This window comes from Rhodamnia argentea, chromosome 10 (assembly GCF_020921035.1).
Source record: "Rhodamnia argentea isolate NSW1041297 chromosome 10, ASM2092103v1, whole genome shotgun sequence".
In the NCBI taxonomy this organism is placed as follows: domain Eukaryota; kingdom Viridiplantae; phylum Streptophyta; class Magnoliopsida; order Myrtales; family Myrtaceae; genus Rhodamnia; species Rhodamnia argentea.
This window is the reverse complement of record NC_063159.1, coordinates 10,019,282-10,028,280: the sequence shown is the minus strand read 5'-3', so window position 1 is coordinate 10,028,280 and position 8,999 is coordinate 10,019,282.

Sequence of the window (8,999 nt, the reverse complement as noted above, 5' to 3'; positions counted from 1 at the left end):
GGAAAGGATGGTATGGGGATAGTAGTACTAGTGCCAAACGGTTCATAGCAAGAAAAGATAAAGAATCCGCTCCACAAGTGAATGTTACTTGCACTCAGAAGCCTCGGGTCCAAGCGCCTAAGGTTCAAGTCCCTAATCAGCAGTAGGACAGAGAGGATACAAGCGCAATCGGCAATTTACTCCTTTACCCGGTACTCTCTCTCGGGTCTTGGCCATCCTACGCAAGAAGTACTTAGTGTCAACAAAGCCTATGAGGCCGAATTATGCAACCTTTGCGAGGTACGACCCGACTAAGAAATGTGGCTACCATCGAGGTGAACTTGGGTATGACATGGATGATTGTTATGTGCTCAAGAACCACATCCAGGATTTGTTTAAATCAGGGGCATTCTCGTTTCGGACAAGTAGCCACCTGAATGTTCAAAACAACCCTTTACTGAATCATTCGGGCAATGTTTGAAGAATCATCATTGAGGATGGGCTCTGGCCCTCAAGAGTAATCATTTTTTCAGTTTTTCCATTTTCTCTGCGTGGGAATTATTACTGTTTTTAGGATTTCCCTTTCAATTCCATGTTGCACTTTAGGATTTTAATTTCAATAAGTTGTAATTTGATTGATTTAATATCAATAAAATTAAAGATGTTTTTCATTGAATTTTGAATATTGTCGAAGTATCTGAAACTAACCCAATGACGATAACCAACGAGTAAAAAAATATGTCATCTATGATAAACACTAAGGGTTGGGCTTCTTCAAAATATCTCGTCCCAAGATTTTTTAAAATAGAAATATTTTGTAAAATTTTTGAAATAATACCGTGTGCTTAACCCTATTTGTCTATTTGACTCCTTTATTAGATGTTTCAGGAATTTCCAAGGGGCAAGCACGAAACCGTATATCAAACCATTAGCCGCTCGAAGCTTGATCCTTAGACCGTGTCCCGATACGCGTCCCGATCTTAAGAGGAACCTATCTCTCACCAGGTTTGATCATTCCTGAAAAATAACGTCCCATTTTCCTCCTCGTAGGATCAACGGAAGAAGCAATTATCATGAACTCCTAACTTGGGGCACATTTGGGGGCACTTCCAATCCCCGATCATAGAAATGCCATGATCATTGGACATGATCCATTCTCATAGAAAATGGCACAAATCAGCAACAAACTTTGACTTGGAAAGGGAAGTATCTCTTTCTCTATCTTATGCTATTATCAATATGACACTCTTTTTCCTTCTTGCAGAAGCACATGACAAATTTATAGTCGTCTCCGAACAGCTAGAGCATCTCGAGTCCTCGATTGACTGATCTCATGTGCATTTCTCTTTATATGGAGGCAATCCACTATCTCCCCATTCCTTGAGATTTCTTTCACATTTGAATATACTTGATTTGCACTTTTTTTTTTAATGTATGAATAATAAAATCAAATTGAATTTCATGAATTTCTTTTCATCAAATTTTTGTCTACATTGCTAATCTTTATTGGGAGATAATTTCAATCGGGAAATCTCCGTGGTCCAACGAAATGATCATATTGAATGAGAAAATCTTAGAATGATGAAAGACAAGCCATTTCAATACACGTCCCGCATTTCTAATCCCCAGTGAGCTGAGTGAGAATTTCCATGCCCACAAGGTAAAGGGTTATCTCGCGAAAGGTATGATGACCAAAATGATGAGAGGCATTCATTTTCTCTATCCATACACTACAAGTTTTCCTTTGCTTAACCCCTTTGAATGGTGGTTTCATTTCATACCCCTGTCAGGAACAATCCTACATTGGGGCAATTCTCATGAAAGTCCAAAGAATGGTTAAAATTTTCTTGCTTTCACTTGCATCAATCTTCAAGTGCATTTATTACATACGAGTTCTATGTTAGTTTGAGTGCCTCAAACATGACAAAGAGCATTTCTTTTCTATACCATACACACTTGATCCATTGCTTAACCGAATTTGAGCAGTGGATTCATTTCTTATAACCCGATTGGTGATCATCCTCGTGACGAAAATGGAAGTTACTTAAAATCATCCGACGAACAAGGAACGGAGCCCCTTGGGGCTTGTTCGAACAATAAAATGTACATGCGATTTAGATGAGACTCTTCCTTCCTTAAAAAAAAAAAAACTCTCTGAAAAGGAAAAGGGAAGAAAAGGAAAACGGGAGTAGGGAGTAAGAAAAGCAAAGGCTGACCCTACAAAAAATTCTGGGCACTCCAAAAAAAAACTATCTCAAAAAATCTCTGGAAAGGAGGGAGGTCTCAGCTAAATTTGCTCACAAAATGTTCCTCGGGAAAGATCATTTTTGAAGAAAATCGATAAAGTTGCTCATTGGCAACAACACCCATGCTCAAAGTGTTAAGGATGGATGATCACCAATCTTATCATCTTACCCCCTTTATTATAAATAGACCTTTCATTTCAAAACCTACCCCGAACCTACGCTACAACCCTCACCAAAAGTCTCTTCAGATTAGGGCACTTGAGTTAACGTCAGATTTCAAATGTTTATAAATATCGCTCGAAGAAATGCGAGTAAGATCATTTTATCTCATTTTGCGGGGTTCCTAAATTGCAAAGCCAATGCAGCTGATGAAAATTTCATTCCATTTTATGGCCAAATGACTCACATGAGTCTCCTTTGATGAACCTTTGACCAAGCATGAATTATAGTCCTTGTGAAAGACCTTCCGGATTGGTCCGGTCATATTGATTGCGAGAATACCCGGACCCTTGTGATGATGACAACTCTAAGTGATTCTCGTGCCCACATTAACGGTCGGGTTTTCAAAAGGTTTTTCATGAAAATGAGTGAAAAGTCCTTTCTGACTGAAAGTTCCTCATTCAATTTGATTTGATTTGTCAAAAGGGTCAAAAATATTCGCTTATTGATGAATTCCCAATTGAAGTTTGTCACGATCTAAAAATCAGGCTAACGGATTATTAGGTTAATTAAATCAACTAACCTAATTTGGATCCTCCCAAGTCCTACCGAATCGTAACTTAGGTTTATTCATGAGAAAATATTTAATCAGAGCCGCCACTAATCATTTACGGTAGGTTGATTAGAAACCTATATAAAATAGCGGGAGAACTATTTTATCTAAGAAATGCTACCCGATTGAGCCAGAATTCACACTTGCTAAACTTGGCATAAAGAGCGTGTTCTCTTAAAGTCCGTAGGACGATACTTAGATGGGGGAAAAGTACACTAGAAGTGCCATAACTTTTGTACGGCGTTCACTTGAGTGCCATAACTTTCAAAACGTTCACTTAAGTGCCATAACTTTTAAAAATCGTTCACTTGAGTGCCATGTTGACGTGGTAGTCGGAAAAGTTACTGTAGAGGCCGGAAAAGTTACTGTAGCACTTCGAAAAAGTTATTGTAGACGCCGGAAAGCTGACGTGACACGCCGGAAAGCCGACGTGTCACGTCGGAAAAGTTACCGTAGCACTCAAGTGAACGATTTTGCTCCGACGTAGCACTCAAGTGAACGATTTTCGAAAGTTATGATACTTAAGTGAACGTTTTGAAAGTTATGGCACTCAAGTGAACGCCGTACACAAGTTATGGCACTTCTAGTGTACTTTTCCCCTTAGATGGTGTTCATGTTCATTTAGGCACTTGAGTATACCAAGATATCATTGATAAACACGATGAAAAACTGATCCAAGAATTCTTTGAATACCCGATGCATCATATCCAAAAAAGCAGCTGGGGCATTTGTCAATCCAAAAGGTATGACCGTAAACTCGTAATGCCCATATCTAGTACGGAAAGCAGTCTTCGGTATGTCTTCCTTTTTAATCCTCAACTGATTGTAGCTCGTCCTCAAATCGATCTTAGAAAATACTGCAGCCCCTTGCGGTTGATCGAACAAGTCATCTATTCTTGGCAATGGATATTTGTTTTTGATGGTCACTTGATTCAACTGCCGAAAGTCAATGCGTAATCGCAATGACCCATCCTTTTTCCTTACAAACAGCACTGGTGCTCCCCAAGGCGATGTCTTGGGGCGGATAAATCCTTTAACCAGCAACTCTTGTATTTGGACCGTCACTTCCTTCAACTTTGAGAGGGACATTTTGTAGGGCGCCTTGGAGATCGGTTCTGTCCCACGGACCAATTCAATTACGAACTCCACTTCCCTTTCAAGTGGCAATCCCGGAAATTCTTGAGGAAAGACATCGGGATAATTGCGTACCACGGCTATATCGTCTAGTCTCGGTCCTTCAATCGACGAATCTAGTATTGCAGCCAAATATCCTTGGCATCCTTCTTTTAACAACTTAGTCACTTCCAGTAATGAGATTAGGGAAATCGAGATTCCTCCTCAACTTCCCACAAACTCAAATCTAGGATGACCAATCGGATTGAATTGGATCACCTTGCTACCATAGTCAAAGACAGTCCTTTGCTTTCCCAGCCAATCCATTCTAATTATCACGTCATAATCATGCATAGTCAAAACTGCTAGGTCTATTAATTCTTCTCTACCACCAATGACTATCTTACATCCAAAACACCATAATGTAACCAATACTTTATCCTTTAAGGGCGTAGTTGCGTGCAATATTACTTCTAGCGCTTTTAACTCAATCCCGACTAACTCCACAAACCGAGCAGATACAAAAGAATGTGACGCTCCGGAATCAAATAAAGCATATATAGCATGATCACATAAGGAGACCGTACACGTGATCACGCTTGGCGCATTCTCTACCTCATTGCACGCCACAACATACACTCTCCCTTGGCTGGCGATTTATTCTGATTAATCCGTGGAGCTGCTCCAATATGAGGTCTTGCTCGAGGTTTTTGGGGCTGAAAACGAGGCCCCGGGGCTTGCTCCGGGCAATTCCTTATTTGATGATCAAATTTGCCACATCTGAAATACGCCCCGTCCTCGCTCGGGCAAGGCCCATTCCCGTGCCTCCTTCCACAAAGTCGGCAATTTTGATTGGACTGATACACCGATTTTACGTTATTTCTTCTGATTGGAGGGACGAAGCGCCTATTTCCCATCATTGGCCTCTTGCCAAACCGGCGGTTGTCCCTAACCGGCATAAACCGCGATCTAGATACGATAGCCCTCTCCTTCATGTCTCTTTCTACCATTTGACCCCACTCATAAGGCTCGTCGTAATCCCTCGGGTTCAGCGGGATCAACCGAATGCGAAGTTCCAGCCTCAATCCATCCCCGAACCTTCTCGCTCCGTTCAGAGGATTCTCTACCATCCTCGGTGCATACTTCGACAATCACGAGAATTTAGCCTTATACTGATCGATTGTCATCTGATTCCAGCGGAGCTGCTGAAATTCTAGCATCTTTTGTTCTTGGGCGGTTTCTGAAAAATATTTCCCGTTGATGACTTTAATGAAGACAGTCCAATTCAGCACTGTACCCTCCGGGAAAACTCTTCCCTTGGTGGCCTTCCACCAATCACCGGCTATATCCCGCAACCGATACACTGCCGGGGTCACTTTTTCCTCTTCCGTGCACCCCAGCACTTCAAATGCTTTTTCCGGATCCTCTATCCAACGAGACGCAGCTTCAGGATCACCCTTTCTAGTGAGATTCGCTGGTTTCAACTTAAGAAACTGTTCCACCAACTGGTGCATTTGTCTATTCCCGTTGTCATTCCCTTGGTTCACATTTACCTCGTGGGCAGCGGTAGCAGCAGCGGAAGTAGCAACAACGGCCTCGGCGGCTTGGGCAATAACGGCAGCTTGTTCCCGAGTTTGCATACCCATCAGATTTTCAATCTCCTCTAGAGCCCTAAGGACTCCATCCACTATGGGGTCTTCTCTAACTATTGTTCCGGAGCTAGATGCTCCCCGAGAACCTCCTCTAGAACTTCCCCTAGATCCTCCTCTGGAACCTCTACCCGGGTTGTCCATTTCCATTAACTTTCACAACACTTGAACCAAAATAATTCCACTAAGGAATTAGAGACCTAAGCCATCTACTCGAGTCTAGCAGTTCCATACTGCTTAACATAGCAATTAGCACAAAGCTAACAATTGTTTCTGATAGAACGATTCAACAAACAAAAATTAAACACTCAGCATGAAAGCAATCAATCATACAAATCACGGGCGCACGTTCAAATGCCCCGCATAACGCGTTTAACTCGCGTAAATACCTAGGGTCTCTCTGTCTAACCATCCCAAAGTCATCGCTCTTTATCACTCAATATCTCTTCCAAACTTGGATCGAGCTGACCTTACTCTGATGCCACTCCAAATAGGGATGTCATGACCCGAACCCCGCGAGCTCGAAAACATCCCCTCTGGCCACGCTTACGTACGGTTCTCTAGGATCCAAAGGCCAACAAAAACAATACATGTGGAAGCAGAAACAAACCCCCGTACAAAAAACAACAACAATACGATAACTTGGGATGATAAAAATAAACTTATGTACATATATACATAGTTGTTACAACTCTCAAACCTAGGGCTTGAGAGGCCACCGTACAAGCCTATGACCACCTATAACAAAACGATTACGTGGTCGAAGCCCACTATGCTTCCAAAAGAAAACACTTTACAAAATTCAAGAGGCCAACTACCCTAGGCCTCGTCCTTGCTAACCGCTACTATCTCATCCATGGCTGCCAACTTGTCCTCATCAACTTTAGGAGGCTATTCCGCATCAGAAGGCTCTACAACTTCCCCATCCGCAACTGGCACCATGACCTCGGGGTCGGGCTCCAAACCCGCCGGTCCGGTATCTGGGTGCACCACTACCCCATCTGGAGGTGCAACACTAGTGGAGTCCCATTCCCTAACACTATCGTAGGGGATATCGAATCCACTCAGCGGACCCACCGACAAATCCCCGTGGCGGTACATGCACGCCACATACGTGTGGGGTTTCCAATAGAGCTCTCTCGTGTCCACCCAAACCGTGGTAGCGTGCTTATAATACACTTGATCCTCCCCAATCTGATACTCTGTCACTAACGTATCCATATCCCGGGGAATGGTGAACCTCCGAGGTGGGTCGCTCATGGTTGAGGCGGAGGGTCCGAAAAAGATAGCCTACGACGGGGTGAGAATATTTCTCAGTAAGAAAGTCCCTAATCCTAGGTTAGGGCGCTAGTACCTCCGGACACATCTTAAGCGAGCAATTCTCAACAATTCCTCTTACAATCAATAATTCCACAAATAAATTTCAGAATATTCCATTCTTTCAGTAAAAATTGCCACACCTTTATAAAAATTCCACGTTACTCCCATATCAGCGTTCCATGCCTCGGACTGTCATAAAAATATTCCACGTACTCTAGAGCCCACATTCAATGCCTCGGGCTATCATAAAAATTCCATGTTGACCCAAAGCCTGCGTTTAACACATCAAGCTAACATAAATATTCCACGTTACTCAAATGCCCGCGTTTAACGCATCGGGCAAACATAAATATGGACAGACCATCGTAATAACACCTTAGGCCATTATATAGTTCGGACCCACGTAATAACGCCTCAGGTCACTATAACCCGCGTAATAACGCTTCAAGTTAATATCCCGCGTTTAACGCCTCGGGATAGAATGATAAGCACAACCCTGCGTTTAACGCCTCGGGGTAAAATAATAATATCAGAGCCCGCGTTATAACACCTCGGGCAAAATATAGTCTTATAACTACGAACCTCGCGTCATAATGCTTCAGGGTAAAATTCCACATTTCCTCTCAAATAATCCTCATAAAGACCATGTCACAACAATAATTCCTTGATCGCTCATCCGATACCACATGATCTCTTAAATCCTTCCGATCGATCAATCTTCGCCACGTGATCTTGCTAAACTTCCCGATTAGCGGATCAAGACCACACGATCTCATAAATTTTCTCTAACAAAAGATCGGGACCACACGATCTTTCTAATTTTCCTCAACTGCTCAATCGAGACCACTCGATTTAAATATACTGAATAAATACTCGATCGGGACCACGTGATTCACTCACGTTGAATAAATAATAAATCGGGACCACCTGATTAAATCACACTCAAGCCGTCGGCCAATCGGGCCACACGATTAATTTATGCTGCCACAAAAATTAATCTACATCACACGATCGAAATTATACCAATGTAGCAATTAATAATCACCGTCCGATCGAAATTTCACTAACGTACAATTAATACGTACCATACAATTAAACTATAGTAACATGACAATTAATGGGGACCGTACGATTAAAATACCCTAACGTGCATTTAATTTCCACCACCCGATTAATCTACATAAAGCAGGATTAAATCACAACCATCCGATCAATCTTCCTAAGCAAGATTCAATATGGGCCGTTCGATTAAAGCATGAAAAGCTAGTTTAAATTTAGCCATCCAATCTCACTCATGCATATCACTATTCACTTCAAGAACACATTTTCTCTCTCCTCCACTCATGATTTTCGGCCAAAGCAAGTTCTTGAGCAAATCCCACAAAATTTTCATCCAAACTACTCAATCTAATGTCCATTAGCAACCTAGATACCTAATCTAAGATTAGAAACCAACTTACCCAAAATCTAGAAAATTTTTCGGCAAAAAGTCGAGAGAAATTTTTGATCCCAACCGGCAGCTCTGGCGACTCCTCTCGGTCGGTTTCAACCCAAGTTACTCCGACGGTTCAAGGCGGTTTGCCGTGGAGGTTATGCTCTGGCGGTCAAGGCGAAACCGGTGAGAGCTTGGGAATTTTTGGCAATGGAGGATGGTGAGAGGAATTTTCGGCCAAGAGAGAGAGTGGGGTAGAGAGAGAAAGAGTTCTTGCAATTTATGAACAAGAAGACTAAAAAATTTAATAATAGAGGTTAGGATAATTTTGGGATATATATTTTTGGGGTCTCCAAAGTCAAGAAGAGAAAAAAGGTAATTTCCCCCACAAAGACTAATCAAATTTCGGCCAAGGGGGCGATTTGACCGAAATGCCCTTCGGGCAAAGTAAAAAATTGGATATTCTCCAAGGGTAAATAGGTTTTTTC